Source organism: Tachysurus vachellii, chromosome 19 (genome assembly GCF_030014155.1).
Source record: "Tachysurus vachellii isolate PV-2020 chromosome 19, HZAU_Pvac_v1, whole genome shotgun sequence".
Classification (NCBI taxonomy): Eukaryota; Metazoa; Chordata; class Actinopteri; order Siluriformes; family Bagridae; genus Tachysurus; species Tachysurus vachellii.
This window is the reverse complement of record NC_083478.1, coordinates 17,808,149-17,834,284: the sequence shown is the minus strand read 5'-3', so window position 1 is coordinate 17,834,284 and position 26,136 is coordinate 17,808,149. Positions and strand designations below refer to the sequence as shown.

Sequence of the window (26,136 nt, the reverse complement as noted above, 5' to 3'; positions counted from 1 at the left end):
TGGAAGAGTAGAGCTTGACGTTGCATGTCGTTGTCTTAATAGTCAATCCGTCATTATTACACTAATCAGTTTTCACGCTTCATTATCACCGTAAAGAGTGTTACTATCCTGAAAAAAACAATAATGGCTGTATTAATTATGCTTCATAACATTCGTATTAGAACAGCGGGTAATGTTTCCGCCTCTCAGCTGCTCCAGGGTCTTTGGGGTTATTGTTGGAGTTTTCTTTGTGTCCATTTGAACTTCCCCTGAATAGTCATCAGGCTTCCTCTCAACTGAAAAGACGGTGAGGATGAGGATGTTGAGGTTCTCTTTAGGAGTGATGAGGATGGACAGGATTAGGATCGAGCACATCAGAGGGACAGCTCAAGTCGGCTGTTTTGGGGACAAGGTCAGAGAGGCTAGATTGAGATGGTTTGGATATGTACAGAGGAGGGAGATGGTTATATTGGTAGAAGGATGTTGGAGATGGAGATGGTTGCTAGGTAAGGACAAAGACGATATATATGGATGAGTTAAAAGCAGACATGAAGGTAACAGGAAAAGCCAAAAGTAGAAAAGAAGAAGATTCTTAAATCTGACTGACCATATAACCCCCCTGTGGCCTGACAGTGTAAATCTCTGTATGGTAGCTTGAGTGGTTAAGGTTCTGGGTTTTTGATTGGAGGATCAGGGTTCAAGCCCCAGAATTTGCTAAGCTGCCCCATTGGGCCCTTGAACAAGGCTCTTAGCCCTCACTGCTCCAGGGGTGCTGTATTATGACTGACCCTGTGCTCGGACCCCAATTTCAAAGAATTTCTCTGTGCTGTATGTGACAAAAAAATGCTTCTATTCTAAAAGCTTCATATCCCATTTGTCAATAAATGACACACGATGTGCATAACAGCATCACGGGAAGACAATGTTTCTGTGAAGAAAAATTGCAGACATGTTTTATAGCAGCTGTAATGGGAAAGGTTTTCTCAGGTCATAAAAATAAATCGTTAATGAAGCAAAAGACAAGCTAATAGCTAGTTATCTGGGTACAGATCTGTGTATAAAAGCCATACTAATCTCTGTTTGGTGTTTTGTGCTTGAATTTAAACTAACTGCAAAAAAAAAAGTCAGAACATTAAAAGTGATAGTGTTTGTGCAATTAATACAGAAATTGCAGCTCAATTTGTGGAGCGTGTACAAGTTAATTTCACAAAATCTAGCAATAAAAGAAACATCTAGCTTTAATTTCAGTTGAAATAACGATTATATATCTTGAGTGGAATCATTGTGTCATGTCAGTAAAGCTTTTCTCCACAAACTAAGCACTTTATCTGACTCTAAAACACACACACTATATTCTCTGGTGTATTGTATATAGTATTGTACATACTCTCCATTATTCTGTTATTTATTCATAGGTTAATTGGAAATTTAAAAAAAAGGAATTAAACACAATTGGATTTGCTATTAGTGGAAAATAAAAGAGACAACATGATGAACATCGGCATCTAACAGAGCTACTGATGCCACCACAAAGTTGATAATTTTCATATAATTGCTTTTTGCGATTATTTTCATATAATTGCGTTTTATTGCTTTTATGCTACAACAATTTAGTCCCGTGATATTAGTCTATTAGATAATAGTCCACAAAATTTCTTAAAACTTACTGTTAAAATCAGAACTTACTGTTAATCTTATTATTTTAGATAAGAAACCAGAATATAAAAAAGTCCTCAGTTTTGTAGAAAAAATCAACACCGTCTCACCGAGAACTCAATCGTGTCAACAATTACTTACTAGGTCAATGGTTAAGGTGTAAGAAAGTTGTGAGTTCAGGCCCCAGGGCCATCAAGCTGACACTGCTGGGCCCCTGAGCAAGGCCCTTAAACCTCAATTGCTTAGCTTTATAAATGAGATCTGCCAATATGCCGGAAATTTAACGTACACATGCTACAACTACAAATACAAATTACACATGCTGTGTAATAAGTTACTGAAAATTAGATTAGATCGAGTGCATTAATATTAACCATGACACTGTATGAGCTGTTGATATAAAAAATTTTAATTAAAACCTTAAAATTGGGAATTTAGCACACAGCATTCCTACAATGATTGTTGTAGGAAGGATGAGCTAAGGCAAATCTCATCATCGCGACCCGGGACGTATATGAAACACACTGATTTCTGTCCTGTATGAATCGCTTCTCTTGTCATTTAGTGCTGAGGTGTGAATCCATCAGAAGGCACAGAGCAGCAACTCTGTTGTGGTTTAATCTTTTACCTCAGGAGACATGGTTAATGAACCACAAAGGTGTGGGAGTGTGGTCATGCCATCCCGATTAGCACAACGTTAATGAGACACTTATCTGTAGATTGCAGGTTTCACAATCAACCACTTGTCCTGAGTACAAAGATCAGGACAAAAACAAATCTATTTTTCAACAGATAAAAAATAGCAAGTGTACTTTTTCTTTTTTCCTTTCTTTCTTTTTTTTGGAAAACTTGCATCTGTATATCTATTTCTAAAATTAATTCCTCCTTCTTTAGTAAGCGTGTTCAGGGTTGCTGAGGTTTAAATCAGACCTCTTGTTTGTTTATATTTTGGAAAATAGATCCAGATTGGTTTATTCTAAAATATTGCGAAAAAAAATTCAATTCACATCGTGTCAAAGCAGCTTTCCAGAAATATAGAAATAGAAAAAAAAACATTTTAAAGTTTAAAATTAAGTTATTAAGTTACCTGAGCTGATATGATGAAAAAACCTTGAGAGGAACCAGACTCAGAAGGGAACTTTATCCTTATTTAAGTGTAAATTAATAGTAAATAATGAAAAAAAGTTTAGTCGGGTGGAATTGTGTAACCAAGAGCTCCTGAGGAACCAACAGGTCAGAGCAATTTCCGAGTTCACCTCAGACCCAACACTAATTCCTTCTTGCCGAAGTCTTCAAATGATGAAGGGCACAGACCTGACCAATGCAGCAGTAGCTCTATGAAGGTGTGACGGTCTCCGGGCTGCCCCAGGATTTAAAAAGCAGTGCTCTGTTCTCAGTGTTTTACAAATTTCCGGGGGCCCAGAGGTTCATTTCTTATTTAATTAAAAAATTAATTCTTGTTTGAGCTGGTCATATTGAATCACTAGTGAAAGTCTAAACCTCAGAATCAGGGATCTTCATGGATGTTAAAGACACTTGTGCATGATATATATCTCAATCTAAATCATATGCTGCAGTACCAGGCCCTGATCTTGCATCATAAAAGAAATATGAGCTCACTATAGCACCCAATATAGAGAAGACACTGTTCTTTTTAAATAATTAAATAAACCGAGACCTCATTAAGTCGCTCTAAGATAATAACATGTATTAATCACATCACTCAGTCTTGTTGCAGACTGCTCAACCTGCTGATTTGTAGAATTTATACAAGAATTATCATGCATAGACTACAGAAGGTTAACTACCACGTGTCTAAATCCCAGACCTCAAATTAGCCACAAAAATGTCTCACAAATTTTAAATTGGAATTTTTTATATATATGTTTATAGTGTACAACATCTGAGATAAAATGTTTTAGCAATTTAGAAAAAAAAGTTGTTCATGTTCGGTCATGTTTAAAGGAGCAAATTAAAAGTCCCAAAAATTACATATAAAAAAAAAAACACAAGGTATTTTAGAGTAGTGACCACTGCTAGTGGTGTTTATCCATCAAATATACAACACAACAGAGCCACATCATATCCAGAACTCTGTTTATATTCATTTACATATTTTCTATTTAAATTGTATGTGGACTGTTATCATTTTTTAACAGAGAAATAAGAGTCGAAATCAATCATACAGTAATATCTGTATACGTCGTGTCGTATTTCTTACATTGATTTAAATCTCATATATTCATGTCATTCTTACAGTATGAATATACACATTGTATAATAGAATAATAATACGTAATAAAAAAATAGCTATTAGTAATTAAATCGTTCACGTCAGTCTGTATAGGTGATATCAATAAATATGCGTGTTTTAATAATTATTTTCTGCTTTTGTTTCATTATTATTTCTTTTTTCTTTCAGGTTTTGTCGACTAAATGTGGTCTTCGAGGACAACAACCTCCTAATCAAAACATTGATTAATTGTCAGGCTGTACAGTATATTTACAATCTCACTCTCTAATATCACCAAAATGAGGATGAGTCCCTTTTTTTCCTCACAGTCACCTCAGTCACCTCAGCTAAATACAAACACATTTAAATATAACTCTAATATTAATCTTGAAGTTTTGTATAATATTAAACTTTCTGTACTATATTTCTGATGTTCTGTAAAGCTGCTTTGAGGCAATGTCCATTATTATAAGCTGTTATATGCGCAATACAAATAAACTTTTAAATGATTAATTATCTGGCTGCACTGTGTTCAGGCAAATGGGTTGAAGCCAACGTAATAAACTTGTGCAGAGTCTGTGGCTTATGGATTTATGGTCATTTGTACTGGGAAATAAGACAATAAGGAAAAACACACCTTTAAATAAACACGATTACAGTGATAGCATACAAACATTTTTGTCACGACGATATGATTGGACCTAATAAATGTTTTCGTTGAGTTGCCTTGCTTGTATTCAGACAAATCTCGAGCTCTGGTTGATATATGTGCGTGCGTTAGATCTTAAGATTGATGAAATGCAAGAGCAGTTAATTTCGTCGCACTTTCTTATGAGGCACAGAGTTCACGCCTGTTGTGCATGGACATGGAGCGTAGAAACCATTTCTGAAGGCCCACTGATTCAATTAAGCTTCGTTTGAAAGACAAGTTCGAGAGCAAACCATGGCCCAGGGGGGCAAGTGTCTTAGAATGTAACCTGGTTTCCATAGAAACAGGGCCATTAGACACCAAGCGCACCCTGGTCACCTGCTTGCTTGTAAATTGGCTTATCTCTAGTAAGCAAAGAAAGACTCACAAGGGGAGCGCATAGTGGAGGAACAAGATAACACGTGTGACTAGCTTTAAATAAATTGGCTTACTATGAGGTGTAATTACAGAACAGAGTGGGATATAAAGCAATTATAAATTATAAATCATCTTAAAAATGATTATAAATAGTACAAAACATTTCAATGAATATTTCTAATTATTATCTAATTATCTTTGCTTTTAAAAGATCATTAGCTTTCATAGGAAGACTTCTGTGCAATTTAAAAATAAAAATAAATAAATAAAAATAAAGAATCTGGTAAATTATTTTCCCTTAAGTATCTCTGTGTATTGGAAGAAAGGCTACGTTATGTTTTTGTTTGAAAACTAAATGTTGTTAACCTTAAATTTGCTCTTTTCTACTGATGTACTATGGCATAGAAATACAATGACTAGCACTTCTGACTAGGATCCTGCAGAATGTATTATATATGCTGATATATGTGCTGGTAATGCAGCTCAGTAGTACCAACAGCTGAAATCTACAGAACCGATGGATTATGGCTCTACAGACAGTGGCTAATGTTAAAGAAAAAAGTGCATTGTTTTTGCAGCGCCTGTAGGTCTTTCGTTCAATATTAATGGATTTTTCTGCAAAAACTCTGGCATCCAGCATGAAATAGGAAAGTAATGTGTTAGTCAGTCAACTGCCACATATGAATACAGCTGCACGAAGTTGGCATGCTGGTTATTTGTGACAAAAGCCAAAAGCTTGGGGATTCATTTTTACCCATTTTGTATGTATAAACTGTCTGAAGTTGTTTGGAGCCATGTATAAATATTGAGCATTACTTTCCAGATTCCTTCATATCACCACTGTGGTCTGAACTTAGATGTTTAGAGGCAAAAAAAAAAAGAACAATTCATATTGGATTTAAGAGCGGAGAGCTGAGGGAAGTGGACAAGTGAAGGATTTGAGATGGAGCTTTAGTGTTATCCTTGCTTTGATTAATGGAGAGGCAGCACATTTAGCTGCAAGAAAACCCCAGGCTACACAGAAGGAGTATTTACTACGGCTCTCCAAAATAAAAAATACTGTTTCAGCGGTGCCAGGAAATCTCCGTGCCACACCTGGACCATTTATAGATTGCGGTATTTCATGATGGTGTTTTCACTGTGGTCTCAAATCCCTTAATCCCCCAGATCCACAGAATGCTGGAGGCCCACAGCATGCTCAACCTAAGTGATTAAAGAAGAAGAGTGTATCTAACCATCGCTGTTATTGAAACAAATTAGATAGCACTTTAATAAATATGCCAAAATTTGTAGGTATGCTACAAAAAAATTTAATATTGGATATGTATTGTTATATATTTGCTGTGAGACTTTTACATCAAATATTATATACATCCTCAAAGCCTATAGCAACCTGTGGTGAGGTAAAACCATCCTAGTAGTATATACAGCAGGACACAATTAAGCTATAAATTATATTGTATGTATGTTTTTTATCCCGCAGTGCTGTTGTATTCTTAATTCTGATTGGTCAAAAACTGCAAGACGAACCATAGGCTTATATTTATGCGCTTGTTGTAATACATTATCGTTTCTATAGCAAGAGAGACTCTTGTGGTGGACTATTTGAATAATAAACAGATAAAACAATAAATCTCGTTAGCCAAATCAGCTTGCGCACAGCAAGTTTCCAGTAAGGTTACGCCATTATCGTGTTTTGCTCGATACATCAAGTATATAAGAGGCACTCTGCTAAAGTCTTTCTGCCTAAAGAACAATCAATATACTGTATAGTCAATGGAGTAAGATGAAACATTTTTCACTTTTTCATTACCTTGTCAAGTCAAATAGATATTGCTATTGATACCCGTCGATACTTTAAGGCTAATTCTTTTCACCAACTTGCAATCAGCAAGTAATATTTAGAGTATTTATTTATATATTATTTTTTTCAATCCGCAGCCTATAAAAGTAAGAATTTCGTCTCTGATGAGGGATCAGATAAGGTGACGATACGGTCTGGAATAAAACAGAACTAAAGATATCTGTTGATTTTCTCTTAAACAGCCATTATTTCTTTTATTTCACACTCTGAGATGGTTTTTTTTTTTAATCAAATTTTTTATCACTACTTCTTTGAAAATAATTTCATTTATAAAGCGACTACACGTGTCATGAATAAGAGTGTCCCGATTAACTCGTCTCATTTAATCATTTCATTAAAATTGCTTCTAGATACAGTACATTGCTTAGCTTAAGTTAATGAAGACTATTTGTTCCCTGTTTTACAGCTTTTGTAAAACTTCCCCTACAATAATGTGTTTTTGGAAATAAATAACTTCATGAATGTCTTTCTTTCTTCTTGATTGTACTTTTTTGTTTTGTTGCTTGATTTGTTTTTTCCTGATTACTTTCAATGCTCTCCTTCACTTTCTCTCTACAAGACCCACACTAATAAAAATGTACATGCACTTCCTCTATGATGATGCTAACTTCAGCTAATCTGGATATTCTGCACATATATATATATATTTTTTTAAATATATTTATGAAAAAAAGCATCCACCATTACAGGACCCTGTGTAAGTTCTTAGTATAGAAATGTATAATAACATATTAATTAACATAACAGTTCCTGAGGTTATAGGAAACTAATCAAGGGGCTGTATATTTGTATGTATGCATTTAATGCACTTATACTTTATGAATTGTGCTGTTATTATACAGTATTGCTAATAATATACCAGAGCACTAAATGGGCTGTGGCTGTGTTACTTTTAGATGAAAAAATGACGGCGTCTTGTTTTGAAGAAACGATGTTAAGCTTGACCCCGGTTTCAGCTTGATGACAAGACTGATTCCAATGACTCCACTGGAGCTGAAGGTGAAGTAGAAGCGTCGTGTTTAAGGTTCTGCTCCACCGTTGAGACATCAGGGTGGGCAGAGAGCACTTAAAGAATATTGCTTTTAACCTTCGGTGTTCTGCTTGGATTGTAAAGTATTTCACTTGTAAAATGGATTTAAAGTGTCTGACTCTGAATAAATAAAACTTGAAAATGCGGAAAATATTCTAGTAAGACGCAGAGACTCAAAGTCATTCAGAGGTTCTTACTATGTGATATTATTAGTGCATTTCATTTTTTTTCACATCTTGACACAACTTTAAAAAAAAAAACTATACCTACTTAACTACATTGAGTCCTGGACTGCTAGAAGTTTCAAAATCTAAAACAATTTTTAAAAATATCATTGAAAAACCAACCCAAAGTCACGTTATGTTTAAGAGTAGCCAGAAGACAGGGAGATGACTAAGTGTTAATGAGCCATCTGACACCCAAATATTCCCGTTGGGGTCAGTTACAGCAGCTAATTAGAGCTACAGTGTTATGCACACTGGGAGATATTGATGTTTTTTTTTCTTTCAGTACATGGAGAGGAAAACATTTACTCTAAGACATTAGCCATAATGTAGAAAATGCATGGATAACATGCAATCGAGATAATCAAATGATGAGATTTTGTCATGCATGGAAAATGACAATGTGATGATAATATCATATAATATAATATAAGATAATATAATATAAATATATAATATTTTCAGTTTTTTTGCTGCGTTATGTGCTGCATGTCCAAGTTAATGAAAATAATCATTATTACTTTGCTCAACTAAAGGTTCCCTGATCAGCCGAGTCGATATTCACGTCATGTGGAAATACCATGGTGCTCCGTCTTAACAGGTCGTTAAATCCAGAGAGATGAGTCGACCTCATTTTCCCTGTCACTTCTCCTTGTCTTGCCGAATTATTGATCTCAGCAAACCAGCACATGAATGAAACAAAAAAAGGGAGATATATCACAGGTCACATTCCAGATGGGATTGTAGTCCATCGATTGCAGAACTGAGCTCCACATGTCTTCTATTTCTCATGGAGGCAGCAACCATTAGCACATCTGTATATAATCCAGGATCTGCTGCAAAATGTGTAGTCTTGTTGATATGCATGTGAATCATGAAGGAAGCACAGTGTGTAGCAAAAGAAATGATTGTGGTCAAACAGCTAGAACTAATCTGTGCTTTGCTATAGAAGAGAAAAGAACAGCTTCAGGAAAAATCTGAAATTATTAGATACCAAGGTTAAGGCCGTAGGTTAAGTTTGGTGACAGAAACCTTAGCGTCAATCATGGAATGATGCAAAAATCCTGAAGTCACTGTTTTTATTGACATAGATACACCACTAGTCCTGATACCCTTTTAAAATAACCTGTATGACGTTCGACAATGTAATAAGTCCTCAGTTAAAGTTACACAATTCACGGCGTCAAAATATTACATTCTGATCCCATATTAATTCATGCTGCAACCTTATTTCTTTTTTTTAAACGACCACCATGTCAGCCCAGCGGCGTCTTTGAATTATAACCTGAAGTACACTGTAAAAACCAATCACACCCTGCATTTCAGTACTGTTTCATCAACTGCCCCTCAGGGCTCTGAATTATACATCACAAGAGTGCCCCTTTACAGCACAAGTGGATTAGTGGGACAGAATGGCTTGTTTTGGGACAGAGAACAATGTAGATGAAGAACTGAAGGGAAAGTACTGTAGTAGCTCTGTGGTTAAGGTGTTGGACTTCTAATCAGAAGTTTGTGAGTTTGAATCCCAGGTCCATCAAGATGTCACTCCTGGGTCCCAGAGCAACGCCCTTAACCCTCAATTTCTCAGCTGTATAAATGCAAGTTGCTTTGGATAAGGGCGTCTGCTGAATGCTTTAAATTAAATTTCTTAGCTATAATTGGATAATCACAGGATAATTTTGTATAGAAACACATTAGCTTGTCAGCCAGCTAGCTAATTCAATAATAACGTTATTTTACTGGAATGCGTAGCCTGAGTAGGTCACCAGATAAATTCTAATTTAAATAACGCCCTTTTTCTCACAGACTCACTTGTTCATTCCATTATTCATATACATATAAAGTAGATACTTCACTGTAGGTCATTTGTTAACAGCAAATCCACATCTGATGTGGAAACCAAAAAGTCACGGATATTGAAACCCAAATACAAATCCTGCAATTTTTCAAAACATTTCTCCATATTTTTCCCCAGATTTGGGCCAAGACTTGTCAGTTAACATCATCACAACATGCATTCAGTCAGATTCTTCTTCGATTCACATACATCAAACATGAGTACAGTTATCATAGAAAGTCATAACATAATGAGTCTTTACTGGTAGGAGTGTAAAAGAAAAATCATGGGCTTCTCCTTTCACCAAGTCAAGTAGTTTTCCTTTAAAAAAGCACAAAATACTCTGCAAGAGTCCGGTATCTGGTATCTTCAAAAAAGCCACGACAATCACAACAAAACCCTAAGGCTGATCAAATTTGACATTGATGTATTTTTGTCTTTGAAATATAGCAGATTTCTAACGTATGAGCTAAAACAATTAAGCAAATTTAAGCTGTTTACTTTACTAAATTGCATCTGCCATTTTAGTGGTTTTGAAAAGAAACTTATTTCCTTCTAGACAAAAAAAAAATCATCTCTGAATATCTAACATTCAAATTCACTACATTCAGTTGAACCATAAAATTTATCATATTTAAACCTTTAATATGGAGCCTGGATTTAATATAGAAACGTGATGAGGGACAGGAGCGTCGCGAAAATACAAGCACGCTCCTCAAGGTAGATTAAAACAATGCAGGGAGTAAACAATGCAGGTTTGATTAAGTAATAAAACCCTAAGCAACTCATTAGCACTTCTAGTAAATTTACTGTCTTTGTTGTAAGAAATGCACTACGGGGATGTGACTCTATGACTAGCATTTCCAGTTTATTGTGGCTTGTTACACATTCATATACATAATGTAGAAAGGTCATGCTTATTATAGATAAGTCATCAGAAACACAGCCATCCCTTACTTATTACACCGTGCTTTAAAAACCAACCTATTTAAGCAACTGTAGGTAATTGAGCAGAGTAAGAAAGTATTATTAAGGGGTTTTTTTTTTAATTAAGGTACCAATTATTTTTATTAATCAAGTGACATCCTTAGAGGTCGAATGTAGTGAAAATAAATAAGAATTTCTTTGCAGAACTGTGGTTAACCTTTGAGACGTTTTTAACCAACATATTATTATCGTCTAATTTCAGCTATATAATTAGGATATTTCTGTTATAATTTCTGTTAAGATTAGCGTTAAAAAAAGCGTTCTCGACTGTCATTACGTCCTAATTTGAGACCGATACAAGAGCCTCTAGACGATTTCATTTCCTGCTGCATGTTTGATTTTGCGCTAACTCTGTGGGTTTGATAGAAGCCAGTGTTGTTTATTGATCCGTGTCTATTGCTGTGTGTAAACTCCATCACCAGGCGTTCTTGTTACACAAGGTGTTACAAATTACGGACAGCACAAGCTTGATTTCTCACATCCGCTTCTCATGTGTCCGAGCGTGCCAATTTGAGGCGCGAGGCACAAAAGACAACAGATGTGGTGTTGCAAGGATCTTTCTGTGATCACATCACTTGCGCACTGAAAGCATTGGAGAATTATATTCTTTCAAACGATTCATGAGTCATGTTGACTAGATAGTAAGTAAGTGTCTAGATGTTAGAAAGTGGATTAGCCTTGGTTTGTTTGCCAGGGAACTCCATAGAGTCCTTTCTTTGACTGAAGCCAATATACAGAATAAGCAATATGGTGCATGGCTGCCCAGCCCTGTTCCTGCAGAGTTTTTGGCTCCTGCATTATCAAGGTCTCTACTTGCATGTAGACATTAGAAATGTTAAATATGAGTTAAATATGGCTCCCTGTGTTCAATGCAGAAGACACCAGGTTCACATTTAATCTCCAAATCCTTCCGTACCTGTCAGCAGCTCAACACACTCATCTCATTTTATTGGTTATTATTTTGTTTGTGTTATTATTGTAAAAAAATCCATTTATTGTATTACTGTAAATGCTCTGACATGCGTTAATATCATTTAATGTTGTTTATTGTCAATTAATGCCTAAATATGGTCATTGTGTTCTTGCGCGCTAATGTATATTTTTACTGATTCAGTAGGGAAGAGTCTTCACCCTCAACACAAATCCCACATATAACAAATCAGTTGTTATATGTGTCTATATATAACCTGCTTTAAAGCTCTAAGGAAGAAGGAAGAATTCTGAGGAATGACTCAGAGTATATCGAGTGGTATTCGCTGGGTTTATCGATCACATGTAGCTGTTTTCTGAAACTGTAACTAAACATTTCGAATGTATTATGGTGTTTTCAGAATGAATAGATTTCTGTCCTTTGTACTTATGAGACCTTATTTAAAGGTACTTTGTACTACAGAGGTATTTGGGAGAAGGAGACTACTTTTAGGAGAAACTTGTCAAGGGGAATATGAAACAGAGGACTATTGCATTTGAATAAGAATATTTAGAGCTGTGCAAGTGAGTTTGTTTACTGTAGCTGGAAAAAAAAATCCTAAAAGATAACGCAGACTAATATGGCAACACAAAACACAGCAATACAGGACATCTGCCTTGTCCAGCTTGTGGCCCACTATGGCCCCAGTACAGCCATAATACCTTGCTTGAATAAACTGGTGGTTTCCTCTCGGAGCAGAGCTGTTGTCCCAGAATGGACGGTGAGATCTGGTGCCAGTAGCCAGCTTGTCTCAACCAGTGTAACCAACATATGGCTGTGATCTTGCAATCCAGGAAACATTTACACAACTGAATGCAAGAGTCCCTAGTACACAGGTCCTGATAGAACTGAAATGCAAATGTTCTGCGAATGAAGTTTACCACATCAGGACTTGTTTTTTCTCCAAAGACTGCTAAATTCCAGCAATCGTCTTTCTACACCATCACCTATGTGGCAGCACAACAAATCACCATGCATGGCACATCTCTAGGGTTCCACAGGTGTATTAGTGTCTTACTAAAGCTGATGAGACGCCTCCACCCATACCCATTACCCTCTGGGGCAGAGCCCTTTAAAGACTTTTCTTTTTAGCTGACGTCATTGGCTACTGCTTTTTATTTTTCTTCTCAGTTGTGCCACTGTATTGACCTACCAGCTCTCAATGAGTAGCACCATTAGATCCCATACAGGCGAGTGGTAGCTCAGTATTTAAGAGGTTTGACTACTGCTCTGAAGGATGTGAGTACAAATCCCAGGCCCAACAAGCTGCAACTAGTGGCCATTGAGCAAGTCCCTTAACCCTCACCTCCTCATTTTAAATGAAAAAATGATAAATGTAAGGATTATGAATGTCTGGACATGCCATAAATGTATAAATGTAAGATGTAAAGGATGACAAGCTGTTTATTTGCTATAGAGGCTGACAAACTATGTAATAGATATCAAAGTGGACTATAGCCAGGCTGGACACCCAGCCACTACACATCATAGGCTTTATATAAAGACGACCACTCAAGGAAGAGCACCATTCAAATCAGTCCTTGTTCTGGTACATGGCTGGTCTTTCTATAGGCTAATGCAGAATGCTAGTTTCAGAACTGTGTTCAAGAAATGGCACCAGGATTCTTTAGTATTCAGAATCAGCAACAACTTGATGAGAGGCTTTGAAGGTATGATTGCTTTATGATAACAGTGTTCTTTGGATGTACTGTGTCACTTGTCACTTTTTGCCCTTGCTGTTGGAAGATCTACACTCACACACACACATACACACATACACACACACACACACACGGTTTTAATCCTGGTTTTATAGAACTATGTGAAAGCAGTGTTAATACTTTTACTACTGTTACATCATCGTACCACTATTTCTTGTCATTTTCTTCTTCTTTTTCTTTTTCTTCTTCTTCTTCTTCTTCTTCTTCTTCTTCTTCTTCTTCTTCTTATTATTATTATTATTATTATTATTTCTATTCATTCTTAATTTCTTTTTTTGTAGTTGGTGTTAGCAAATTATCTTGTGTACTATATGTAACTGACTACAGGACAAATAAAAACTTACAGTATGTCTTGAATCTTGAAGTACTGAATGTTAACATGATTTTTATATATAAATCTTCAGCCTCTTTAGGTGTTGTTTATTTCTCTCAGCAGTTCGAGCAGCAAAACTTCGGAAACCTGTCAGTCAGTCAGTCAGTCACTTTTTATGTTTCCATATCAGTCTGATAGCTTGTTAAACACCTCTGAGTCTGTCTGAATATTCCCTGATATGACATTTCAGCCAGGTGACAAGTCACAGCTTTACCACATTCCGTCTTCCCACATCAACACCGTCAGCTAGAGCACAGAGAAACAGTGATAACTGAAACTCCAACCAAAAGCCACCCGGTAGTCTCGGCAATAATGCCAAGGCTATTTATACACATCTCATTAACCGAAGAAGCAGGTGACTTGCAGAGCGCTGGGAAGACTGAACCCCAGATCTTATTAGCTGGACTTCAGAAAAACAAGGGATGTGTGGAAGAATGTATTCATGAACAGCAGAGGTGGACGTTAATACTTTTCATGCTCATGCTCCGTTAAGCAATTTATAGGAGTCTTGATTTTTAAATGTACTCTAATACATTTCTACATGGAAACACATTAATCCGATTTGACTCACATTTCTTGTAGATTAAATGACTGTGGTTTGATCATCTGTGCAAATATACTGTAAGATGACTTGAGGTGCCTTCTGTGGGTGATCATATATCCAGCGTGAATACTTTATTTAATCATTTATTTTGCAATAACATCCAAATCGGCTTACATTCTCACACTAGATCATGTGTTATGATTCATTTATTTATTTTATGTACGGAGAAAAGGGTAGAAGCATGTACACCTAATTGTATAATGATGGTAACTATTAGTGTTTAATAACATGTCCTATTTAATAGCTACCTCACAGCAATAATTAAGACCTCTAGTGTACCTTTTAAGAAAGAGGGAATTTGTAGTTGTTGCAGGATTTGGATCAATAGATCTAAATTGTGCTTGCAGGCTTTGGATCGATAGGAATTTAATGAAGCGTAATCAGAAATATGAGATTAAAGAGAAGATTGTATTTAGTTGTGAGGCGTTTTTTTTTCCCTATAAGACCATGGACAGATTTAATATTATGGTGAATTATTTATATTAATTTATACTCGGCTTAATATTAATTTATGCATACCTGCAGTTTTCGTTAATGAAACAGCAAGCATCTCCGTCTCCGTTTATTAAATTATTCCTAGTCAAACTTACAGGTCATCTGTATAGCTAAAAAAACATCCCCGAGGATATCTAAAACAAATTGATTGCTCTGCTCTCTAATTTTAATATCTGAAATAATTAAGGGTCATCGTTCAACTAGTAGCTGAGTAAATAGTTACAGAATAAAGAGCTTGAAGTATTGCATGATTTGCCGTCATCTTCGACGTCTTTCTTTTCTTCTTCTTCGCACTTTGGTCAATAAGGGATCTGAGGACAAGATTTCAGAGGAATATTGGTAATGCATTTTTTATTACTGTCTTTCTGCAAGTTCACTCAGTATAGTCTGGTCTGGTCCTCGAACCCTTCAGAAACTTTAAATCACAACTAAAAATAGGTTAATTGAAAAATTGAGAAGATCTGAAAAGACATTGAAATAAGCTGACAAGATTGTGAAGGCGCGACCATCGCTGATGTCCTCAGACCCCTGAATAACTGTAAATTGCAAATACTTTCCAGGTCATCGATCGTTGCTTCATCATTCTAGCCTTTCTTATGCAACAGTTACAGATGGTCATGCATATAGTTTGAACTCTGCACCAGTAATGAAACTGTAGGTCAGAGTGCAGAGAAGTTCAAAAATATCACATATTCTTATTAAGCTCTGTAGATCAATATGCAATTCCCTGACTGGGAAGATATGCAATGCAGGCTGCAGTGAAAAAAAAGAGAAGCACAAGATGTTCTTCCTGACTTATGAAGACACAGATACATCTGTAAGTACGTAAACATTTAAACTAAAAAGGCATCAGAATTAAGTCAAAACAGAATGGCTTGGTACTTCATGAACATCACAATCTCTTTACTGAGGCTAAAACAAAAGTTTATAGCAATTAGAAAATTGGTTTAAAAACACGCACAAATAAAAACATCAGTAGATACATTTCGACTCATATTCCTTCTTATTCTCTCTCTCTCTCTCTCTCTCTCTCTGTTTTCCCCAGACCTACCTTTTTTCTTCTGAGTTCATATCGATTCTGATTCTACCGTTACATTTTCTTGTTTGTTTCCTGTTTGGTTCAGTGGTTGCGTTTTTCTGATTATTTTCCAATAAAAACTTACTTTTAAGAGATTTTTTTAAAAGTTGTAAAATGCACACTGCAAAAATGGTTATTATATAATATTATATATAACGCAAAAAGCCAGCACTTCAGGTCACACCATCATCAAGGAAAAGTTATTCAAAAATGTATTACAATGTCGGACTTTGGATTAAACCTATAATTAATATTCGCTCCTCGAATACATTTCAGTCCAGTCCTGCTCGGAGAAACAGCTTCACAAAATTTTGTCCTGACTCACTTAAATATCTTTTTGACTGTCACATTTAGTCATTTTGTCATTAGGGGGTATTTCTTCTTGTCAACGCTCCTGTTGTCAGTTCTGCCATTTCTTGTGTGCCATGCTGCTTCAGATAGCTAGATATTTTATCGAGCCCATAAGAAAATTTGCATAATTGCATTGTCCTTCAGAAGCAAGTGAAATATTGGCTTGAGGTTTCAGGAGTTGGACGTACATCTGAACATGCAAATGTGGAGTATGAAAATAGCTTTAATCTCATTAGGTGGTCAGTTAATCAATTTTTAGTGCTGACTTAACATTTTGCCTTTTCTTCTTATTCTGATCTCTGACCTGCTTGCTCTGTTGCATGTCTGCCTCAAGCTTTCCGTGTTTAATCCAGTTATTATTGCTTACTTTTGCACTTTCGCCGTTGATTAACACATCGTATAAACAGGCGGCGATCACATGGCATTGACTAGGGAACAAACGTTACCAAAATCGTATCTTGTTCATGAGCCAAACAAAGTACGAGTTCATAAAATTCACAGTAATCCACATTACGGGCAGCAAAATAAACATGGTGGTGTCTCATTGTGCATCTGTTGTTAATTATACTAATTTGCGTCCTGACACAGACAGAAAGAAATGGGCAAAAGACATGTGAAGTTGGGAGAAGGTTCTATCTATCTATCTATCTATCTATCTATCTATCTATCTATCTATCTATCTATCTATCTATCTATCTACACTTGCTGTTAGAAAAGTTTGAGTCGTTAGATGTAACTCCGCTGCACGTCTGTCCGTATCACGCCACGCCATCTTCAATAATAACAGCAATCCCTGAAGTGTTTTATTACACACGGTTTGCTTGGTACATCCAGTACCAAGTTCTAGATAAATAAAATTCATCTCTGATGCAACCTTGAAGCTAAACTGGATTCGGTACGCAGCTGGATTCAGCTCGCTTAGCCACAGCCCATTAAAGATTGATCAATCAGCATCGATCAGGGATGCAGGAGAATTTGGAGCTGTCCTCTGGAACACTGTACATGTTATATGTTCTGTTGTGTGTTGGGATTATCTCCGGGCTACAAGCTGCAGTAATGTAAAATAATAACTCTGCATTAATCAGTTATTGACTGCTGCTTTAAAATACTGATTTATGTAGAACTGCTTATAACAATTACACAGTGTGTAAAAATCATCCAATCCAACATAATCCTGTGTCTACAACATACATACTATTGTTTGTTTATGTAGTGCATTTTAGTGCCAGAGCGAATTAAGACTAATTACTTTCTACGTACTAGATTGATTTTGCTACATATTGAATAGCGTCGAAAATGGACTGTGCTTTTAACAGCACACGAGGGAGCATGCAGACGTTTTTTACGTATCTCTAACTGTGTATGCACTGCCAGCCGGGGCTTTAGAAGAGCTGTACAAGTCCACCGTGTGTGTGTGTCTTCGTTGTGTTTGCGCATCGCGCTGGCTGCCGCATGGGAACCCTGCGTAGCTCGATCTGCTCAGGTGCCATTTTAACAAGAGACCAGAAAACTCACTGCAGGGCTGGAGCTACCTGTGAAAACTGCTCCCATCTTACCACCTGATCGGTCTCCATATCATTACAGATGGAATAAGAAAAAGCGTAAAAGACAGGGATTAAAGAAGAGACAGAGGAGCAACAAAAGAAAAAGGAAGCGAAGTAGAGAGCAAAAGAAATTAAAGTTCGAGAAGATTAATATAGAATATGGTACAGACACAATTCTGTATGCAAGAAATTGAGATACAGTAATGCAATATGTTTATGGTGTAGTAAAAGGTAAGAGATACATATCAGAGAAAGTGAATACTATGCTGCAGAGAGAGAGAGAGAGAGAGAGAGAGAGAGAGAGAGAGAGAGAGACCTCATGGTCAGTCTGCCGAACCTCATCATGTCAGCCATGATGACATTCTGCCCGTTAGTGCCCAGTAGACCATGAGCATGGTACTGTGCCACATGAAGCCCAGCTGATGGAGGCTGATTACATTTAGGACGTGTTTTCATGCAGCAGGTGAAAATCACTTACACACTTGCACTCGATCTCACTCAGTGCTTTATAGACCTGCAAGACACAGAGCTGCACTGTATCATCCAGCATGGAGCAGCGGGTACCATACATTATTCAACACAATCAATTTTCCTGGTTGTACTGGGATACGGAAAAATAAGTGATAGGAAGATGTGCTTTTGCAGCCTTCAGAAGGGTTTTTAGGAGTGCAAATATGTGTAAATTAGTTAAAGTTATGACTAGTCAAAGCCAGGGTTAGGTCACTGGTTTACAGGCTCTGGGAGTTAAGGGCATGAAATTCAACAATGTTCAGTTTTGCGCTTGAAAGGTCTCACCATGTAACAAGAATGACTTAACTGGCAGAGGAATTGATCTCTTGAGAAGGGTAAAGAGCAGAGAGCTTTATGTAAGGGTGTATGTGTGTGTGTGTGTGTGTGTGTGTGTGTGTGTGTGTGTGTGTAAGACACTCTATGAGGCACAAAAGCTGTTAAGCAACTCTCACTGTACAGCATGCTTTGTATTGCATAAAGGTAGAGCATACACACACACACACACACACACACACACACACACATAGTATGTATAGTGGCATATTTGCACACAAAGGTCCAATATCAAGCAGTGCATACATTCAGGAGCTAAGTGTAATCAATGAGCATAAGGTAAGATAAAACGTGAAAGTGTGTTTGTGTGTGTGTGTTTGTACACAAAGCGAAAAGCAAAGAGCAAAAGACATAAACACTAAAGTATCATTTCCTTTCGATTAAATATTGACAAAGCCACTTTAAAAGGCAGAGAAAGAAAATGTTATGGCTGTAAATGAGTCACATAATCCTCATCGGTCAGTTGTAAAGTGTCTGTGATGGAGCCGTTGATAAAGCACAAGCAGAAAGAGAAACAACACAGATGAGCACTGGCACTGATCACATTCTTTGATGTTCTGCAGACACACACACACAAGCATACATAAAAGTAATTCAGCACAGAAACACACAAAGTACTTCAGTTAGTTCAAAAATATAGGCATCAAGTGTATGTTTGTCTTGAGGACAAACAACAACAAAAGCTCCAGGTCTTACTTTGTTTCTTTGATCTAACCAGACAAAACATTGAGAAAAACCACATACACATACACACACACACACACACACACACACACACACACACACACACACACACACACCCTGCAACAAATTCCATCCACAGGCTATCGCTTCTGTTTGAATAAGATGTGACAGATGATCTGTACTCACCGGCGCTTGCCTTTCCTCTCTTCACACTTTTCACACTTCCTCTGTCTTTCTTTCTCTCTTTCTCACTGTTTCTCTCAGCCTGCCTCTTTCTGTCCCGCGTTCCTTACGATGCTCACCCTTGCCAGTGCCTAGACTGAATGAGCCTGCGCTCCTGAATGCCGTTTCTATGGCAGTGTGAGGCAGCCAGTCAGCATGATCCTGGGGGGCAGATTGTACACACACACACACACACACACACACAAGCACACACACACAGTACCAATAACTGCCTCATAATCCCCAGGGTACTAGTGCACACACCACACACACACACACACTTACAAACCCCAACACGGACCTGTTACACGCGAGACCGACAATAAAGCAACAGCTCCAAAGCACGTTTTTACAAGAAAAGATAAAAAAAAAAAACATACATGCATATTCAAGAGGAGCCTCCTCATGAATAACAAGCACGTGTATGAATAAGCAGAGACACCAAAGGAACCGATTACTGTTGTGTTTATTTAAAAAAGAGAATGAGATTAAGCAAGTGTGTAAGCACATGAAAGGATAGAAAAAAGGAGCCACGTGCACTCCCCAGGCTTTTGTGCTCTTGCTGACTGTTTAAGGATGTGGTGCTGCATGCGACAGAGGGACCGGACGAGCGTGTGAGTGGAGGTTTTAGAGGGCTGCATGGATTCAATATTCCAGCCTGAGCGTTCTGGCTCGGTCTACAGCCTCAGAGTGAGTCAGAACATACCGCAGTGCCTTCCTTCTGCTTCCATTCTACGCTACAGCCTCGTTCCTTCTTGATTGCCATCTCTCCATCTACTGCATTTATTCGAGCATACGACAAGAGAAGCTTAAAGATCATTCTCCTCCCCCCTTCTCTCTCTCTCTCTCTCTCTCTCTCTCTCTCTCTCTCTGTTATCAGCTGCACCAGCATTATACTGTATCTCCTGCACTCTGCTCTGGAGTTACACTGCGGAACGCAAGCTGTAATGATGTAAATGAAACGCACAGTGATGCACACGAGTGGCAAATGATTTCTACAGAGTGGAAGAGCAAATTGCTTTTCCTTTAATTCTACAGTTTAAGCAATGATCAAATTTTGATCAGAAATCCATTGGTTTATTTATGAGTTGTTTTTTTTAATCTTAATTCTGTCGATATTATTCGATTTGTCACAGTTTCTCTTTTATACTTTCTCTTTTACATTGTGTATCCTTTCTCTCTGCACAGGCTGCACATTGCACCACTTTTGTATTACGTATTCCTGGATTATAACAAGGGCGGCCACAGAGACAATTCCTTGTTAAGTTGACACTTTGCGGTAAACAAATATCAGTCAAACCGGGTTGTTTGCGCATATAAACCGGCTAACAGTCGTCCAAAAGTTACACAAGGAAACAAGGTGATCTATTTTTAATTCATTGATTCAATTTAGGGAGGCACGGTGGCTTAGTGGTTAGCACGTTCACCACACACCTCCAGGGTCGGGGTTTGATTCCCGCCTCCACCTTGTGTGTGTGGAGTTTGCATGTTCTCCCCGTGCCTCGGGGGTTTCCTCTGGGTACTCCGGTTTCCTCCCCCGGTCCAAAGACATGCATGGTAGGTTGATTGGCATCTCTGGAAAAATTGTCCCTAGTGTGTGAATGAGAGTGTGTGTGTGCCCTGCAATGGGTTGGCACTCCGTCCGGGGTGTATCCTGCCTTGATGCCCGATGACGCCTGAGATAGGCACAGGCTCCCCGTGACCCGAGGTAGTTCGGATAAGCGGTAGAAAATTAATGAATGAATGAATGATTCAATTTATACATCTTTGTTAACCAGTTTGTTGGGGCTAGCGTTACAGCAGATGAAGGTTACTGTACGACTTAGACTTTATTCATTCGAAAGAAATATCCAACATGGCAGTCGGCAAGAACAAGAGGCTGACCAAATGCGGCAAAAAAGGGGCTAAGAAGAAGATCGTCGATCCTTTCTCCAAGAATGACTGGTACGATGTTAAAGCCCCGGCTCAGGGAACCAGGAGTCACCAGGACTCAGGGAACCAGGATCGCCTCCAACGGTCTGAAGGGCCGCGCATTCGAGGTGTGCCTCGCTGACCTGCAGAACGACGAGGTCGCCTTCCGCAAGTTCAAGTTCATCACCGAGGATGTCCAGGGCAAGAAGTGCCTGACCAACTTCCACAACAAGCTCATCACAGAGGACGTCCAGGGCAAGAACTGCCTGACCAACCTCCACAACAAATGAACTAAACCACATCACTACTGAATTTTGATTGGTAAATGTGGTATTTATTGCACACACACACACACACACACCCCAACCCCACCCGCACCCTTCATTTTTTTGTTTTTAGAAAAAAGAGTCTCCAGTGTCAATCTATGTTTTTTAAATGTCTTATTAAATGACAGAAAAAGGAAAGAAAGAAAGAAAGAAAGAAAGAAAGAAAAATTAATGACCATCTATCTATCTATCTATCTATCTATCTATCTATCTATCTATTCTAGATGTTTTTTAATATTAAACTGTGAACAGGATAAAACTCTTAAGGACATGATGTCAGGAAAATATTAGGACTAAACAGAAACAAACAGAAAAATATTCATCTTTAGGGAATTAATTACTTCATATTGGGTCACATCACTTTGGTCTGCCATTGATTATTTTCCTTGAGCCACACAGCCATATTTTATTCATAACTTTTACAAGATATTTAAATGTATATGGTACGAGTCTCCATTTTATATCTAGTTTCTGTTTTTATTTTCTTTACATTTTTCTTTTAAATTTTATGTGTGTATATAAAGAATATTGTATATCACCATTAAAATTCAATTGAATTGTGAAATCGAGCTAGCTTAAATAGCTAACTTATCAGTAAGATTGTAACAGTAACAATATTATATAGTATAGTATGCACTATAATGTACGGTAGTAAAGATAGAGACAGAGTCCAGCATAGAAATGTGTAGGAAATATGTACTGTACTGTAAGCGTAGGCGAGACAATCATTAGTCACTTTCTTTGGCCTGTGGGTACAAGCTATTTTTGAGAAGGGTGGTGTGGGATACGATGGTGTAAAAACGTTTGCCAAAGGGGAGAGGGGAAAAAGAGTGTGTGTTGGATGAGAGGCATGATGGATGATGGACTGGGCTTCTAGAGTAAAAGTATGTATTTGTTTTTAATGACCCTACAGTTTACTAGTGTAGCATACATGCCAGTTTATGGTTTATGTATGAAAGTATAAAAAAATAAAATAAAATAGTATATGTCATGGGAGGCTACTCTACAGAGCTGGAGACGTTTACATTTTTCATTCTTAATATTTCTTTTGAATAATTTAGATACAGATTTTCAGAGTTCCTCTGAGACCAGAACTTATGGCACAGATGAGCTATGACGTGCCCAGAAATTACATACAATGAAGCACGAGTCTTTCTGAACACTGAAACATGATTTAGTAAAATAAAGTGTTGTATGAAAAATTCATAAAGATTACAGTATGTACTATGCAACCCACAAAGGAAAAAGTTTCTAAGTGAAGGAAAAAAATCATTAATTTTCAACATATCATGCCCAAAATACCTGTGTATGAATTGTCTTAAAGTCTTCCTATTGAAAATCCAATATGTTGGCAACATGTGTACCGAGAAGAGTTGTTGATGTGAATATGTATGAAGTATACCAGCAAATTTCATTGTAAAGCATCGTGTCATACATGCCTGAGCGTCTTCTTTTCCTCTTCTTAATGAATCATGTATCAATACCCCTGTGACCTTGGGCTCTCTAAGCACTGAAGCAGCTCTTTCTGCAGCTGAAGAATCTTAAAGAGGTTCAAAGACAGAGAGAGTCAAGGTTTTTGTTCTACAGGGATCGGTCTGGAGAGAATCTCAATCGAATTCAACACAGTTATTCAAATGGGCCTTTGTGGAGGCTCAGTGCCTGCAGAAATCCATTATAACTCAGGGTGAAACGTAAGTAAGCACATGTAGTCTTAATATCCACAGAGTACAGAGTACAGTATCTCACTTTAACAGTGGTTTTTCTTTAAATATAATGAAATCACATCAAATATTTCATTTGGGGCTATTTATTTGGATCACCATTATAAATTAAAGGCAATGCAGTTAATGCTAAAAGCATAAAACAGCTAAATTCATGATCCAATCAAAATAAAGCAATTACTTCCCAAAAGTCACTTCAGGCTCAAATGTTTAATCAACAGCACCAATTTCTGAGACATTAGAGAATTGCCTGATTTGTTAAATATGTCTAATGCCATTTCAGAGTATAGATAAACACAGGATAATGTTTAAAGGGCATCTTTGCTAACACAGCTAACTTTTTAGCTAGAAACAGCTAGCTTTCTACAGATACAGCAAGCAACAAAGACTTCCTAGAGATATATGAGGCCGCTAGGGACAGAAACACTTGTAGACCATGGAGGTGGATTTGAACTGCTGTTGCGGAGGTCAGTATCCATCATTCAGGTCTCCATCAGTGAATATTTGATAGCTTCAGCAGGAAGGAATTAGTCTATAATGAATTCAGAAATTAAATCGATTTATCAGTTGCTCAAAAGCTCCAGGTTACACAACACCACTTGAAAATACTCAGTTGTAGAAAGGAAATGATTTATAATTACTCTCTCCGGTGTCACCTAGATGAGGATGGATTTCCTCTTGAGTCCAGTTTCTCTCAAGGTTTCTTGCTCGTATCGTCTCAGGGAGTGTTTCCTTGACACTTTTGCCTCACGCTTGCTCATTAACGAATAAATCGATTTAATTTTAAACTTCGTAAAGTGGCTTTAAGGCAATGTCCGATGTTAAAATCAAAGTCAAAGTGAACTTTATTGTCATTCAGCCAGGCAACGAAAGACGTTTCTTCAAAAAACCAATGTGCAGCTGTAAACAACAACAAGTAACAAATAAACAACACACTAGACAGTACAGTAATCAACCAAATGTATACACCAGTATAAGTGAAAGTTACACACGAAATGTCATTCACATGGCTGGATTACAATTGTAAAACATATAACAGTCAGAAACGACAACAAGTAAACATAACAGACAGCACAATAGATAGTACAGACAAAACTATACACATACACCAGGACATACATGCGAGCTATATTGCATGTCAGTTCACAAACAATAAAGTTGAATAGAATTTAATTAATGAAAAGAGCATTTGGGGGGCACGATGGCTTAGTGGTTAGCACTTTCGCCTCACACCTCCAGGGTTGGGGGTTCGATTCCCGCCTCCGCCTTGTGTGTGTGGAGTTTGCATGTTCTCCCCGTGCCTCTGGGGTTTCCTCCTGGTACTCCGGTTTCCTCCCCCAGTCCAAAGACATGCATGGTAGGTTGATTGGCATCTCTGGAAAATTGTCCGTAGTGTGTGATTGCATGAGTGAATGAGAGTGTGTGTGTGTGCCCTGCGATGGGTTGGCACTCCGTCCAGGGTGTATCCTGCCTTGATGCCCGATGACGCCTGAGATAGTTCGGATAAGCAGTAGAAAATGAATGAATGAATGAATGAATGAAAAGAGCATTTGGCTAACTAGCCAGCTAGCATTACCTTTGTTCATATAATGTTGATAATGTATAGATGTATAGCTCACTTGGTTATTTAATATCATTGTAGGACATACAGAACATTTTTAGATGACTCCAGTTGCAGTACTTTTACTCAAGTCAGTGTGATTTGTACGCTCTCTACTACTGAGTTTCCGAATACAGTTAATCCAGACCTCTCAGAGATGACTGAGTATGCACTGAAGAGCATTAGTGTGAAGATGACAAAAAACAGGTTCATATTAGTATATAACACTCTTGAAGTGGACTATTCCAAGATCTTTATCCTTCTCAGCATCCTGAAGTGTTTAGCTCCTTTCACACCCATAATAATCCTATGTCCCTTACCATTACCACACAATACCACTAATAAACACTTCTGCTCTCCTTCAGCCCATTTCTCCTGATTTGATACCATGAGTAATCATTTACGCTGTTTGTTCCTCTTGATCTAATAAAGCAAAGCTCTTTTTCTGTAAAAGATTACACTGTGGATGACACAGCACACGCTGGAAGAAAATTTTGCTAATCTGCCGTGGCACAGAAAACTGCTGCTGTAATTCTTGCTGAAATTATCCACAGAGTATCTTTTTATTTTATGTCATCTTAAATTACCGTAGCTGTTGTACAGGCCTCTGCATTTTTTTTAACAAGCATAAAGTAAGTCACAAACAAGCACTGAAATAAAATAATGATGCTTTGTCCCAGCTGGCACAGATGAATAATTAATGATTGCACACTGATCTAATGTTTATCTAAGCCCTTTGGCAGTGGTAGAATTTCCAGTGTTGACTCCTTCACGCTCTACACAGGTTTTCACACGTTTTAGCTTCTAATATAGAACC

The 26,136-nt window shown here is 37.5% G+C and overlaps 1 protein-coding gene across 1 annotated transcript in view; it reads right to left on the bottom strand.

Annotated features, from left to right (window-relative positions):
- The window catches only part of syt6a (synaptotagmin VIa), a 44,887-nt gene extending 25,061 nt beyond the window's left edge, over window positions 1–19,826 (bottom strand). Inside the window, exon 1 of the mRNA XM_060894808.1 lies at window positions 19,726–19,826. The gene's annotated coding sequence lies outside the window, so the exon portion shown is untranslated. The remainder of the gene's footprint in view (window positions 1–19,725) is intronic.
- Window positions 19,827–26,136: the final 6,310 nt, after the last annotated feature.